The 15739-nt window shown below is 39.1% G+C and overlaps 1 long non-coding RNA gene across 4 annotated transcripts in view; it reads right to left on the bottom strand.

Moving 5' to 3' along the window:
• Nucleotides 1-553: 553 nt before the first annotated feature.
• The window catches only part of LOC309659150, a 415904-nt gene continuing 400718 nt past the window's right edge, over nt 554-15739 (bottom strand). For 3 of the 4 annotated variants that reach the window (XR_014262627.1, XR_014262629.1, XR_014262630.1), the window contains exon 7: nt 554-5980. This is a non-coding gene — a long non-coding RNA (uncharacterized lncRNA). The remainder of the gene's footprint in view (nt 5981-15739) is intronic. The other variant, XR_014262628.1, reaches the window with a different exon arrangement.

Raw genomic sequence — 15739 nt, 5'->3', positions numbered from 1 at the left:
TAATTATACTCCAAAAAAGATGTTAAAAAAAAAAGACGCAGACGTAGAGAATGGTCTTGAGGACACGGGAAGGGGGAAGGGTAAGCTGGGATGAAGTGAGATAGCAGCACTGACATATATGCACTACTAATTGTAAAATAGATAGCTAGTGGGAAGCATCTGCTTTCCACAGAGAGATCAGCTCCGTTCTTTGTGACCACCTAGAGGTGTGGGATAGGGAGTGTGTGAGGGAGACACAAGAAGGAGGGGATATAGGGATCTATGTATATAAATAGCTGATTCACTTTGTTATACAGCAGAAATTAACACAACATTGTAAAGCAATTATACCCCGTTAAACATGTTAAAAAAAAAAATAAAGAAAGTGGCTATTAAAGTCCCCCACTATTATTGTGTTACTCTCAATTTCCCCTTTTATGGCTGTTATTATTTGCCTTATATATTCAGGTGATCCTATGTTGGGTGCATATATATTTACAATTGTTATATCTTCTTCTTGGATTGATCTCTTGATCATTATGTAGTGTCCTTCTTTGTCTCTTGTAATAGTCTTTATTTTAAAGTCTATTTTGTCTGATATGAGAAGTGCTACTCCAGCTTTCTTTTGATTTCCATTTGCATGGAATATCTTTTTCCATCCCCTCACTTTCAGTCTGTATACATCTCTACATCTGACTTGGGCCTCTAATAGAAAACATATATATGGGTCTTGTTTTGTTATCCGTTCGGCCAGTCTATGTCTTTTGATTGGAGCATTTAATATGTTTACATTTAAGGTAATTATCCATATGTATGTTCTTATTGCCATTTTGTTAATTGTTTTGCATTTGTTTTTGTAGGTCTTTTTTCTTCCTTTCCTTTTTTGTTCTCTGCTCTTGTGATGATGACTATCTTTAGTGTTGTGTTTGGATTCCTTTTTCTTTTTTTTTTGTATATCTATTCAATATTACAGATTTTTGGTTTGTGGTTACCAGAAGCTTTTGATATAGCAGTCTCTATATATACATGATCATTTTAAGTTGCTGGTCATTTAATTTCAAATGCCTTTCAAATATCCTGTATTTGTACTCTCCTCTCACAGTTACTGGTGTAGATACCATATTTCTGTCTGAATGATCTTTTACCTTTACTGTGTTTATGCCGTTAGCTGTCAGCTTTCCCATTTTGTATTTTTCTTGTTTCTAGTTGTGGTCTTTTGTTTTCTGCCTAGAGAAGTTTCTTTAGCATTTGTTTAAAAGGTCTGTGGTGCTGAATTCTTTAACTTTTGCTTGTCTGTAGAGCTTTTGATTTTTCTGTCAAATCTGGAGGAGAGACTTGCTTGGTAGAGTATTCTTGGTTGTAAGTTCTTCCCTTTCATCACTTTAAATATATTATTTTTTACTTTTCTCTTAGTGCTTTTAATATTTTCTCTTAGTCTTTAATTTTTGTAAATTTGATTACTATGTGTCTCAGCATGTTCCTCTTTGGGTTAGTCCTGTATGGGACTCTGCCCTTCCTGGACTTGGGTGACTGTTTCCTTTCCCATGTTAAGGAAGTTTTTAGCCATTACCTGTTCAAGTATCTTCTCAGGTTCTTTCTCTCTCTCTTCTCCGTCTGGGATCCCTATAATGCAAATGTTGGTGTAATTGATGTTGTCCCAGAGGTCTCTTGAACTGTCCTCGTTTCTTTTTAATTTTTCTTTATTCTGTTCTGTGGCAGTGATTTCCACCACTCTGTCTTCCAGGTCACTTATCTATTCTTCTGCCTCATTTATTCTGCTATTCATTCCTTCTACTGTATTTTTCATTTCAGTTATTGTATTCTTCAACTCTCTTAGCTTGTTCTTTATATTTTCTAATTATTTTTTAAGAACTTCTTGGAACTTCTCACTCTGTATATCCATTCTTTTGCCTGAGTTCTTGGATCCCTTGATTTATAATGGCCTGTACTTGAAATAGTTAATCCTTCCTCCTACAGGAGGGTAGACATACTGCCTCTGGGCCAGAGCAGCTTAGCCATGTTACTTCCTGATCAACTTGGTCCCTTAGTGGCACAGCTGTCTGAAGTGGGGGTCTTTTCTTTCCTCCTTTCAGCCAAAAAGAGGAGTTTCCAGACTTCCCACTGGGTGAGAGTTAAAAGCACAAGGGATTCCCATAGGGTACTCACCAGATTGCTGGGTAGCTGGTATTCTGGGGTGATACCTGGAGGAGAGCCCGTGGAACCTCGGTTGTTAAAGGATCACCCAAGGTTTGCCCCACAGGCACAGGGGGGAGTAGAGGTCAGGCAGTAGGTGTTTCCTGTTCTTTCCAGCAGGTAACAGGGCTTCCTGATAATGGGGCTCCTGGTCTTGTGAATGGCTCACAGGGCTCTCCAGCCCACTTCGGGGAAACTAGCACTGATCGGAAGAGGTCAAGTCACTGGTCACATTACCTACCTTGGGACCCTTTCACACTCAGGCATTCCTGGTACCTTTTTCTGAACTCAGGACAAGCATCCTTGTTCTGTTTTGACAGGTGGTCCTTATTACCTGGGGCTTTTTCTGATCTCGCCTCTTGGCTCACTGGGCTGGGCACTTTCCTGTATCAAACTGAAAGTAATGATTGGAGAATGCTACTCTTGACCCCTGGAGATGGACAAAGAGGGATAAAAGCCCTGGTGTAGCCACTATTGCCCTGTACAGGGGTCAAGAGGATAGCACTACTGGCGAGACGGTGGGCAAGACTACTATGGCTCCTCTCATCCATAGGTCCCCATCATTCCTGGGCATCTGGCACCATGGGAAGGAGAGCCAGAGGCAGTGGGCAGATATGTGCAAGTTTTTGATCCCCAATAGTGTGACCCCCTCAAGGCAGTGCAGTCCAGATAACTCTGGGGGCTACACTGTGTCTGCACCTCAACCAGGTATCGAGTTGCTGGGCAGAGTTGCTCTGAATTTGGCTGAAGGCTTTTGCCATTCTACCACGTCAGAGTGAACTCATAGACCAGAGTCATTCATCCTCACTCGAACTTCCCAAAGCCTCTGCTGTCCTTCCACTGGAGCCGGGCTGAGGCTGGAACCTAGTGGATAGGTGCAGGCAAAAAGGCCACTGTCTGTCCCATCTGGGGTGCCAAAATATTGTTACTGACTCTCCTGAGTTGGGCCCCAATAAGGACCCTCCTGCCCAGGGTCGTTTGAGCCAGTAGAACAAGACCAAGTTTGGTTCAGAAGCAAAGTAAAGCTTGTTATGAGCTTGTGCTCTAGATTACACACTATCTTCCAGAGGTCCCCAGTGGAGCAGCTTTACAGAGGTCTTGTCAACAGAGAGGGAGGCAGAGTTCTTGCTGGTCAGGTGCAGCTGTGCTGCTCACAGCTCCAGATCACAGTGCCTGGTGCAGCATCTCTGCACATGGCCTGCCACCACCATCTTGAATTGTGGTGTTGTGCATGGTACTTCTGCACATGGCCCGCTGAGCTGAGGTATCAAGTACAGCTGTTTTGCACTGGGAACTCTGGTCTGAGGTGCTGGGTGCAAGGCCTCTGCACACAGTACCCTATGAGCAAGTGAAACTAGACGAAGCACAAAGGAAAAGAAAAAAAAAAAAGTTTAGATTTTATTTTATTACCAGATTCTATTTTTATTTTCTAGGAATTGTTCATGGGTTTTGCCAGTGACAACAGGAGTGCTGCTGGGAAGAGACATATCTATCTTTAGATCAGTGGTTCCAAAATGAGATCCAAGACTAGATTTGTGTATCATGTATCTAAATATATGCATCCTTTTACTTATTTCCTAGAGGTTCTGAATTTTGTGGTAGTTATTTTGAGACAGAAATCTGAAATTTACAATTTAAAAAATGGCTCAGGTTATGATCCTTTATATTATGGTGATCCACTGACAGATAAGGAAACCACTGCCTCAAATATTGTCAAATATGGAACACTAACCCAAACAGACTGTAGATTACATTAAGCATAATATTTGTATTTTTCTTTAAATATATAGAAAAATACCAGCTTTTACCTCTGTTCATGACTATAGCAATCAAGTCTCTAAATGTTATTTTCAATTTTATAGATTAACCTTAGTATAAAATCAGATTACATTATGAATTGAGATCTGTATATAATACTATAACTTCATTTGAGTCATTATATACATTGAACCATTATAAGTATTTTTATAATGTTCTCTTGAAATATTTACCTTCAGTTTTCTTATTCTATATAATATTTAAGATATTTTTAATAATCAACTTCCAAAATTCTCCTTTTATGTTTCTCAAACTTAAAACTAATTACAGTTGAAAGTAAAGTTAACTTTTACATTAACTATGCTTTTTCTCCAATTTTAAACCAAATAAAAAATTAGACAAGTTAACATAGCAATTCAGACTTTTTCGTCTACTCCATTTTAGTTTTCAATATCACTTACTAAAAATAATACAGAAGGTCAGGCTCTATGCAAGGTAGTAAAGAGAATCTTAAAAAGACATTTGAACATGGGTTCTTTACCTGAGAGGTCCATAGTTTAATAGGAATGAGAGGTGTGGGAACAAACACTTGCAGTGATGGGGTATGTTCCTAGCCAAAGCTTGGATAAGGTCATGGTGTGGCACATCTAACTGCCTAATGATAGCGCAAGTGGCTTTCTGAAGGAGCCAGTGTTTAATTTGCAACATTAAGGCTGAGGAGAAATTTACTTCCTATGTATATAGATAGATAAGTTACACTAGAAGGAGCAAAGCAGATTATCACATACAAGGGTAAAAAAAGTAATAAAGCATGGCTCTTTTTTGGAAATCACAACAGTTTGGGTATGGTGTAAAACAAAGGGCTTCGTGAAGAAATAGTGGGATAAAACACTATAAAGTAAATAATTTTGTAGCATGAAGGGTCATGGGAATAAACTTAAATTTTTCCTTAAGTTTATAAGGAAATATTAATGTGTTTAGTCAAGACAGACATAAGACTTGATTTTCTTCATGTGGGGTAAGTAACATTTCTGTAAACATAATCAACAATGTTATGTTCCATATTGTCAAGCCTTATTTTTTCATAGACAGGAAGAGTAATCTAGTCAGAGCCATTGTGCTAGTCTTTAAGGAAAAACAGCCTATGGTTTCATGGGTAATAGAATTATGATAATTTTTGTAATTGTTTTTTATATGGCTTATTTTCTCTATGACAAATTTCTTGCCAGGATTTTTCAAGTTTCACACAAATTGCATCAGATTGGCATAGCCTAAATGTAATAAATGTTAAAAAAGGGCATTAGAAAATTGATAGGATTAGGATAGAATTCAATAATAAAAAAATCTAGTTTTTCCAATCTTCCTAAATTTTAGGAAAGTGTTTATGTTTATTACATCATATATATATATGTATATTCATACATATGCAATATTAATAAACCTCTAAATTGTTAGCATGTTAGCTATTCATTGGCTTTTAGTTTTAGGGTAAAAATTACCTCCAAGTACATAATGTCAAATAAAAATTGATATCATTAATCTTTAGCAATTAATGGAACTCTTTACTTATGTAGCAATTAATCCTAAAATATGAAATGATGTTTAAATATTTCTAAGGAACAAATCTTTCTAGGGAAACTAATACCATGTTTAAAGTTTATAAAAATAGCAATTCATTCACAGTGACGCTAATATAATACTACTGGTGAGCCTGTAATATGAAAAGAAAATTAATTTAGGGAAAATGTACTGACTGGCAATCAATAAATTGACCCAAAACAAATGAAACATCTTTAGATAATAATTATTCAATGAAAGGGAACATGTAAAACAATTTAATCTGGCTTTCTAACTGTAATACATTCTCCCAGTCCATGGGTTTGTGTGCATGCTTATATGTGAGTACCCTTTCAGGTTGTAAGTGTGGAGACTGTGGCCTGCCATATCAGTAAACAAAGGATACGGTGGTCATCAAGCCATCATCCACTGCAGCCTCTCCTGACTGTGCACACTGAGAGGATTCAGGATGGAGAAAAACAGGATACTGGCCCTAGATAGTTAGGGTGCATATGAAAGGAGTGATTTCAATGAGCCCAGACGCTTGTTCCTTCTCATACATAGAAAAGCACTAAATTCATTAACTTTAGATATCTGGTTTTCTTTAACATTAATTTTTTGATGTTCCACTACCTGATTTTTGTTGCAAAACTCCTATATAACCTGGCTCCTCCCTTACCTCTATGGAGCAGTCCCTCAGAGCTATCTGAGAGGCTGTCTTCCGGGCTTAAGTCCTCAGCAACTCTGCTGAATAAAACATAATTCTCAACTTTTAGGTTGTGCTTTTTTCTTTTTTTTAAAGTTGACAGTTTTGGCAACCATGAAGCTATCCGGAGCTGACTTCTCTCTTTTAACTGAACTCTATGAGGATTTGGAGCCTGGTACCAGCAGAGGCCTCTTGTGTCCATCCACCTCCTTGGAAAGTCCAGATGAATTTGGGTGAGTCTCTCCTAGTTCTCAGATCTCCCAATTACTGGTTGATGATCCTGAGTTTTATTTGGCAGTGTATAACAGGTACCTGGCCCAGTTGAAAGATACTGGGGAGTGACTGTTCAGTTGAAAGATACTGAGTGGTCTGGGCTGAGTGGTTGGGTAGGAAGCTGACCTGACATCTTTCCTCTTGTAAAGGCTACCTTAACAAGAATTTGTTGGGGTAAAAGTGAAAATATTATCTGAGATGGAGATTGGCCAAGATGGCGGAGTAGAAAACCCTGTGCTTACCTCCTCTCATGAGCACACCAAAATCACAACTATCTGTCAGACAACCATCGATGAAAAAGACTGGAACCTACCAGAAGAGATCTTCTACAACTAAAGACGTAAATAAGGAACCACGATGAGACAGGTGGGAGGGGCAGATTCATCATATAACCAAGTCCCACCTCCCCATGTGGATGACCTACAACATGGAGAATAATTATATTGCAGAGGTTCTCTCACAGGAGTGAGAGTTCTAAGCCCCACATCAGGCTCCCCAGCCTAGGGGTCCTGCACCAGGAAGATGAGCCCCCAGAGTATTTGGCTTTGAAGGCCAGCAGAGCTTAATGTCAGAAGCTTCACAGGACTGGAAGGAAATAGAGACTTCACTCTCAAAGCATACACATAAAATTTCACATGACCTACCTGCTGGTCTTGGAGAGTCTACCAGAGAGGCAGGGGCCAGCTGTGGCTCACCCTGGGGACATAGATATTGGTGGCAGCCATATTTGGGAACATTCTACTGCATGAACATTGCCACTGACAGCTGCCAAAGTGGGTCCTCCCTCTAGGTCATTAGCACCAAGACCTGTTCCCCTGCCCCAACAGCCTGTAGATATCAAGGCTGGGACACCTCAGGCCAAGCAACTAACTGGGTGGGGACACAGCCCCGCCCATCAGATAGGTTGCCTAAAGACTTCCTGATCCCACACATGGCCCTGCCCACCAGAAGGCCAAGACTCAGCTCTACCCGTCAGTGGGAAGGCACCAGCCCTGCCCTCCAGGAAACCTGAATTAGCCACAAGAACATCCTCACCTACCAGGGGGAAGACACAAGATGCAAGAAAACCATGATCCTGAAGCCTGCAAACCCAGCCCACTCACAGCATGCCAGACCCTTCCCTGGTACCATCTGGGCCCTGCACTTGTCCAAGAGCAGGCTAATGCAGCTTCAGGACACCCTGGACCCCATAGCCAAATGTGTCATGAACCAACCCTCCCCCCCACAACCATCACCACTACAAATAATCTGAAAAAAGCTCTGGAATCCCTGGGTCCTGCAGCCAGACTGCAGGAACTGGCTCTGCCTGAAAGTAGTCCAGCACTAACCCCAGGACCTGACTCCATCCACCAGTGAGCCAGCACTAGCCCCAGGGCCCCCTAAGGGTTTATAACCAGCCACCTTGTGACCAGGCCCCGCTAAACAGCAGCCAGCAGCATCCACACAAGGCAGGGCCTGGCAACCAACCATGCTAGGGGCTGAACAAGCCTACCAGACCAGCCAGGTAGTCACCCTAGCACAACAGAGGACCCATGCAGCCCACTTAGGGGGAACCCCTAGAGCAAATGGTTTGGGTGACAAGAGGGGAGTATGCTGCTGGGATGCATAGGACGTTGCCTACAGAAGGCCATTTCTCCAAGGTTGATAAATGTAACTAACCTACCATATACATAAAAATACAAATAGCAACTTAGACAAAATGAGGCAGCCGAGGAACATTTCCTTCCAGACAAAGGAACAAGATAAAACTCCAGAAGAAGAACAAAGTGAAGTGGAGATAGGCAATCTACCTAAGAAAGAGTTCAGAGTAATGATTGTAGAGATGATCCAAGAACTTGGGAGGGGAATAGATGCCAAGAGCAAGAAGTTCAAAGTTTTTAACAAAGAGTTAGAAAATATAAAAAAAACAACTGAGCAAAGATAAAGAATACAGTAGCTGAAATGAAAACTACACTAGAGGGAACCAATAGTAGACTAAATGATACAGAAGAATGAATCAGTTATCTGAAAGACAGAGTAGTGGAAATCACTACTGCTGAACAGAAGAAAAAAGAAAAGGACAGTTTAAGATAGACCTCTGGGACAATATCAAGTGCACTAATATTTGCATTATAGGGGTCTCAGAAGGAGAAGAGAGAGAAAAAGGGCCTAAGAAAATATTTGAAGAGATAATAGCTGAAAACTCCCCTAATCTGGTAAACGTGACAGTCTTCCAAGTCCAGGAAGTCCAGAGCATCCCTTATGGGATTAACCCATATAGGAATACACCAAGACACATTGTAATTAAAATGACAAAAATTAAAGATAAAGAGAGAATATTAAAAGCAGCAAGGAAAAGCAACAAGTTACAAACAAGGTAACTCCCATATAATTATCAGCTGATTTATCAGCAGAAACTGCATGCCAGAAGGGAGTGGCATGATATATTAAAAGCGATGAGAGGGACAAAACTACAACCAAGAATACTCTACCCAGCAAGGGTCTCATTCGGATTTGACAGTGGAATCAAAAGCTTTACAGACAAGCAAAAGCTAAAAGAATTCAGCACCATCAAACCGGCTTTACAACAAATATTAAAGGAACTTCTCTAGACAGAAAAGGAAAGGCCACAACTAGAAACAAACAACAAAAAAAGATGAAATGTGACTTCCCTGGTGATGCAGTGGTTAAGAATCCACCTGCCAATGCAGGGGACACGGATTCGGTCCCTGGTCTGGAAAGATCCAACATGCCACGGAGCAACTAAGCCTGTGCACCACAACTACTGATCCTGTGCTCTAGAGCCCATAAGCCACAACTACTGAGCCCATGTGCTGCAACTACTGAAGCCCATGTGCTTTAGGGCCTGCATGCCACAACTACTGAAGCCTGTGTGTCTAGAGCCCATGATCCTCAAGAAGCCACCACAATGAGAAGCCCGCACACTGCAACGAAGAGTAGCTCCCACTCACTGCAACTAGAGAGAAAGCCCGCGCACAGCAACGAAGACTCAATGCAGCCAAAAATAAATAAATAAATAAATAAATAAATAAATAAATAAATAAATAAATAAATAAATAAAAATTTAAAAGACGAAATGAAAAAACTCACTGGTAAAGGCAAACATACAATAAAGGTAGGAAATCATGCACACACAAAGCTAGCAGGAAGGTTAAAGACAAAGGAAGTAAAATAATCTGTATCTGATTTTTTTCTAGAGACAAGATGGTGGAATAGAGAGATGTGAGCTCAACTCCTCTCATGAAAACACCAAAATCACAACTAACTGCTGAACAACCATTGACAAAATACCACTGGAACTTACCAAACAGATATCCTACATACAGAGATGAAGAAGCCACAAGAGATGGTAGGTGGGGCGCAATCACAATAAAATCAAATCCCATACCCTCTGGATGGGTGACCCACAAACTGGAAAATAATTATATCACAGAGGTTCTCCCATAGGAGTGAAAGTTCTGATCCCCATGACAGGCTTCCCAGCCTAGGGGTCTGGCAACAGGAGGAGGGGTCCCCAGAGAATCTGGCTTTGAAGGCCAGTGGGGTTTGATTGCAGGAATTCCACTGGACTGGTAGAAATATAAACTCCATTCTTGGAGGGCACACATAAGGTCTTGTGTGCACCAGAACCCAGGAGAAAAAGCAGTAACCTCATAAGAGCCTGAGCCAGATCTACCTACTATTATTAGAGGGACTCCTGCAGAGGCAGTGAACAGCTGTGGCTCACTGCAGGGACAAAGACATTGGTGGCAGTAGTTCTGGGGAGTACTCATTGGTGTAAGCCCTCCTGGAGGTCACCATTTTCTCACCAAGATCTGGCCCCACCCAAAAGCCTGTAGGCCCCAGTGCTGGGATACCTCAGGCCAAATAACCAGCAGGGCAGGAACACAGCCCCACCCATCAGCTGACAGGCTGCGTAAAGTCTCCCTTTGCCCACAGCTTCCTGCTAAACACACCACTTGACACATTCCTGCCACCAGAGGGACAAGACCCAGCTCCACACACCAGTGGGCAGGAACCAGTCCCTCCCACGAGGAAGGCTGCACAAGCCTCTTAGACCAGCCTCATCCACCAGAGGGCAGACAGCAGAAGCAAGAAGAACTACAGCCCTGCATCCTGTGGAACAGAAAGCACAATAACAGAAAGTTAGACAAAATGAGACAGCAGAGGGATATGTCCCAGAAAAAGAACAAGAAAAACCCCAGAAGAACAACTAAGTGAAGTGGAGATAGAAAATCTAGCCAAACAATTCAGAGTAATGATAGTAAAGATGATTCAAGAGCTCAGAAAAGGAATGGAGACACAGACCGAGAAGACCAATGAAATGTTTAACAAAGAACTAGAAGATCTGAAGTACAAACAGAGGTGAGTTATAGAATAACTGAAATGAAAAATACACTAGAAGTAACAGCAGAATAAATGAGGCAGAAGAACGAATAAGTGAGCTGAGAGACAGAATGGTGAAAATCACTACCACAGAACAGAATAAAGAAAAAAGAGTGAAAAGAAGTGAGGACAGTTTAAGAGACCTCTCGGACAACATTACATGCACTAATATCTGCTTTATAGGGGTGCCATGAGGAGGAGGGGAGAGAGAAAGGACATGAGAAAATATTTGAAGATATAATATCTGAAAACTTCCTTTACATGGGAAAGTAAACATTTACCCAAGTCCATGAAGTGCAGAGAGTCACAGACAGGATACACCCAAGGAGGAACACACTGAGACATACAGTAATCAAGTTGACAAAAATTAAAGACAAAGAGAAAATATTAAAAGCAATAAGAGAAAAGCAACAAATAACATACAAGGGAATTCCCATGAGGTTATCATCTGATTTCTCAGCAGACTCTGCAGGCCAGAAGGGAGTGGCACGATATATTTAAAATGATGAAAGGGAAGAATCTACAACCAAGAATACTCTACCCAGCAAGACTCTCATTCAGATTCAATGGAGAAATCAAAAGCTTTACAGACAAGCAAAAACTATGAGAATTCAGCCCAGACCAGCTTTACAACAAATGCTAAAGGAACTACTCTAGGTGGAAAAGAAAAAGGCACAACTAGAAACAAGAAAATTACAAATGGAAAAGCTCATTGATAAAGGCAAACATACAGTAAAGGTAAGAAATATCCATACACAACTATGATATAAAAATCAGCAATCTTGAGGAGAGCAAAAATGCAGGATATTGGAAATGCATTTGAAATGAAAAAAACTAACAACTTAAAACAATCTTGTTTATATATAGACTGCTATATCAAAACCTCATGGTAACCACAAACAGAAAATCAATAATGAAACACAGGCTTTAAATGACACATTAGACTGTATAGACTTAATTGATATATAGAGAGCTTTCCATCCAAAAACAGCAGAATACACATTCTTTTCAAGTGCACATGGAACATTCTCCAGTATTGATCACATGCTGGGCCCCAAAGCGAGCCTCAGTAAATTTAAGAAAACTGAAATACCAAGCATCTTTTCTGACCACAACACTATGAGATTGGAAATCAACTACAAGAAAAAAAAAAAAAAACAAAACACAAACACTTGGAGGGTAAACAATATGCTACTAAACATCCAATGGATTACTGAAGAAATCAAAGGGGACATCAAAAAATACCTAGAGACAATGAATATACGATGATTCAAAACCTATGGGGTGCAGCAAAAGCAGTTCTAAGAGGGAAGTTTATAGTGATACAAGCTTACCCCAGGAAACAAGAAAAATCTCAAATAAACAACTTAACCTTACACCTGAAGCAATTAGAGAAAGAAAAACAAACAAAACCCAGAGTTAACAGAAGGAGAGAAATCATAAAGATCAGAGCAGAAATAAATGAAATAGAGAAGAAGAAAACAATAGAAAAGATCAATGAAACTAAAAGGTGGTTTTGTGAAAAGGTAAACAAAATTGATAAACCTTTAGCCAGGCTCATCAAGAAAAAATGGGAGAGGGCATAAATCAATAAAATTAGAATTGAAAAGGGAAAAGTTATAACAGACACCACAAAAATACAAAGCCCCATGAGAAACTAGTATGAGCAACTATATGCCAATAAAATGGACAAGTTAGAAGAAATTGACATATTCTTAGAAAGGCACAATCTCACAAGACTGAACCTAGAAGAAATAGAAAATATGAAAAGACCAATCACAAGTACTGAAATTGAAACTGTGATTTTGAAACTCCCAACAAACAAGTCCAGGACCAGATGGCTTCACAGGGGAATTCTATCAAACATTTAAAGAAGAATTAACACCTATCCTTCTGGATCTATTCCCAAAAATTGCAGAGGAAGGAACACTCCCAAACACATTCTATGAGGCCACCATCACTCTGATACCAAAACTAGACAAAAATACCACAAAAAAGAAAATTGCAGACCAATATGACTGATGAACATAGACACAAAAATCATCAACAAAATATTGGCAAACAGAATCCAACAATACATTAAAAGGATCATCCACCATGATCAAGTGGGATTTATCCCAGGGATGCAAGGATTTTTCAGTATCTGAAAATCAATCAGTGTGATACACCACAGTAACAAATTGAAGAACAAAATCCATATAATCATCTCAATAGAGGCAGAAAACACTTTTGACAAAATTCAACATCCATTTATGATAAAAACTTTCCAGAGAGTGGGCATAGAGGGAACATACCTCAACATAATAAAGGCCATATATGACAACCCCACAGCTAACAACATACTCGACGGTTGAAAGCTGAAAGTACTTCCTCTAAGATCAGGAACTAAACAAGGTTGTCCACTCTTGCCAATTTTATACAACATAGTTTTGGAAGTCCTAGCCACAGCAGTCAGAAAAGAAAAAGAAATAAAAGGAATCCAATTTGGAAAACAAGAAGTAAAATAACAATAATATGACAGATGACAGTTTCATCTATCACTGTTGGCAGATGATGTGATACTATACATAAAAAGTCCTAAAGACGCTACCAGAAAACTGTTGGACTTCATCAATATTTTTGGTAAAGTTGCAGAATACAAAATTAGTAAACAAATCTGTTGCATTTCTATACAATAATAATGAAAGATCAGAAATAGAAATTAAAGAAACAATACCATTTACCATCACATCAAAAAGAATAAGATACCTAGGAATAAACCTACCGAAGGAGACAAAAAACCTGTACTCTGAAAACTAAGATGCTGATGAAAGAAATCCAAGATGACACAAAAAGATATACCATGTTCTTGGATTGGAAAAAATCAAATGATTATACTACCCAAGGTAAACTACAGATTCAATGCAATCCCTGTCAAATTACCAATGGCATTTTTCACAGAACTAGAGCAAAAAATTTTTAAATTCGTTTGGTGACCCAAATGACCCCGAATAGCCAAAACCATCTTAAGAAAGAAATACCGAGCTGGAGGAATCATGCTCCCTGACTTCAGACTATACTACAAAGCTACAGTAATCAAAACAGTATGGTACTGGCACAAAAACAGAAATATAGATCAATGGAAGGGGATAGAAAGCTCAGAGATAAATGAACGTACCTATGGTCACCTAATCTATGACAAAGGAGGCAAGAATATACAATGGCAAAATGACAGTCTCTTCAATGAGTGGTCTTGGGAATACTGTACAGCTACATGTAAACGAATGAAATTAGAACACTCCCTAACACTACACACAAAAATAAAGTCAAGATGAATTAAAGACCTAAATGTAAGGCTGAATACTATAAAACTCTTAGAGGAAAACATAGGCAGAACACTCTTTGACATAAATCACAGCAATATCTTTTTCAATTCATATACTAGAGTAATGGAAATAAAAACAAAAATAAACAAGTGGCACCGAATTAAACTCAAAAGCTTTTGCACAGGAAAGGAAACCATAAAAAAATGAAAAGAAAACCCACAGAATGGGAGAAAATATTTGCAAACAATGTGACTGACAAGGGATTAATCTCCAAAATTTACCAACAGCTCATGCATCCCAGTATCAAAAAACAATCCAATGAAAAAATGGGCAGAAGATCTAAATAGACATTTCTCCAAAGAAGACATACAGAGGGCCAAGAGGCACATGAAAAGCTGCTCAACATCGCTAATTATTAAAGAAATGCAAATCAAAGCTGCAAGGAGATATCACCTCACACCACTCAGAATGGCCATCATCAAAATCTGCAAACAATAAATGCTGGTGAGGGTGTGGAGAAAAGGGAACCCTTCTACACTGCTGGTGGGAATGTAAATTGGTATAGCCACTTTGGAGAACAGTATGGAGGTTCCTTAAAAAATTAAAAATAGAGGTGCCATGTGATTCAGCAATCCCATTTCTGAGCATATATCTGGAGAAAAACATGGTTCAAAAGGATACATGCACCCTATGTTCCCTATGTTCATCGCAGCACTGTTTACAATAGCCAACACATGAAAGCAAACTAAATGTCCATTGACAGATGAATGTATATATGTATCACATCTTCTTTATCCAATGGAATATTACTCAGCCATGAAAGAATGAAATAATGCCATTTGCAGCAACATGGATGGACCTGGAGATTATCATACTAAGTGAAGTAAGTCAACCAGAGAAAGACAAATATCATATGATACCACTTACATGTGGAATCTAAAAAAAAAAAAAATGATACAAATGAACTTATTTACAAAACAGAAACAGACTCACAGACTTAGAAAACAAACTTATGTTTACCAAAGGGGAAAGGTGGGGCAGGATGGATAAATTGGGAGTTTGGGACTGACATATACACACTACTATATTTAAAATAGATAACCAACAGGACCTACTGTATAGCACAGGGAACTCAGCTCAATATTCTGTAATAACCTAAATGGGAAAAGAATTTGAAAAAGAATAGATGTATGCATATGTACAACTGAATCACTTTGCTCTACACTTGAAACTAACACAACGTTGTAACTCAACTGTACTCCAATATAAAGTAAAAAATTACAAAAATAAAGTAAAAGCCTTTTCTAAATTAAAAGAAAAAATCATCTGTATCCACAATAAGCTTTTAAGGGAGACACAAAACAATTAGATGTAAAATATGATATCAAAAACAGTAATCATGAGGGGAGGAGAGTACAAGTGCAGGTTTTTTAAAATACATTTAAAATTAAGAGATCAGCAACTTATACAAATCACTATATGTATAGACTGCTATATAAAAAAACCTCATGGTGACTGCAAACCAAAAATCTATAGTAGATGTACACACAAAAAAAGAAAAAGGAATCCAAACACAACACTA

Source organism: Balaenoptera physalus (assembly GCF_965194825.1).
Source record: "Balaenoptera physalus genome assembly, chromosome: 4".
Classification (NCBI taxonomy): Eukaryota; Metazoa; Chordata; class Mammalia; order Artiodactyla; family Balaenopteridae; genus Balaenoptera; species Balaenoptera physalus.
The sequence above is the reverse complement of the archived record's forward strand: the minus strand, read 5'-3'. Positions and strand labels throughout refer to the sequence as shown.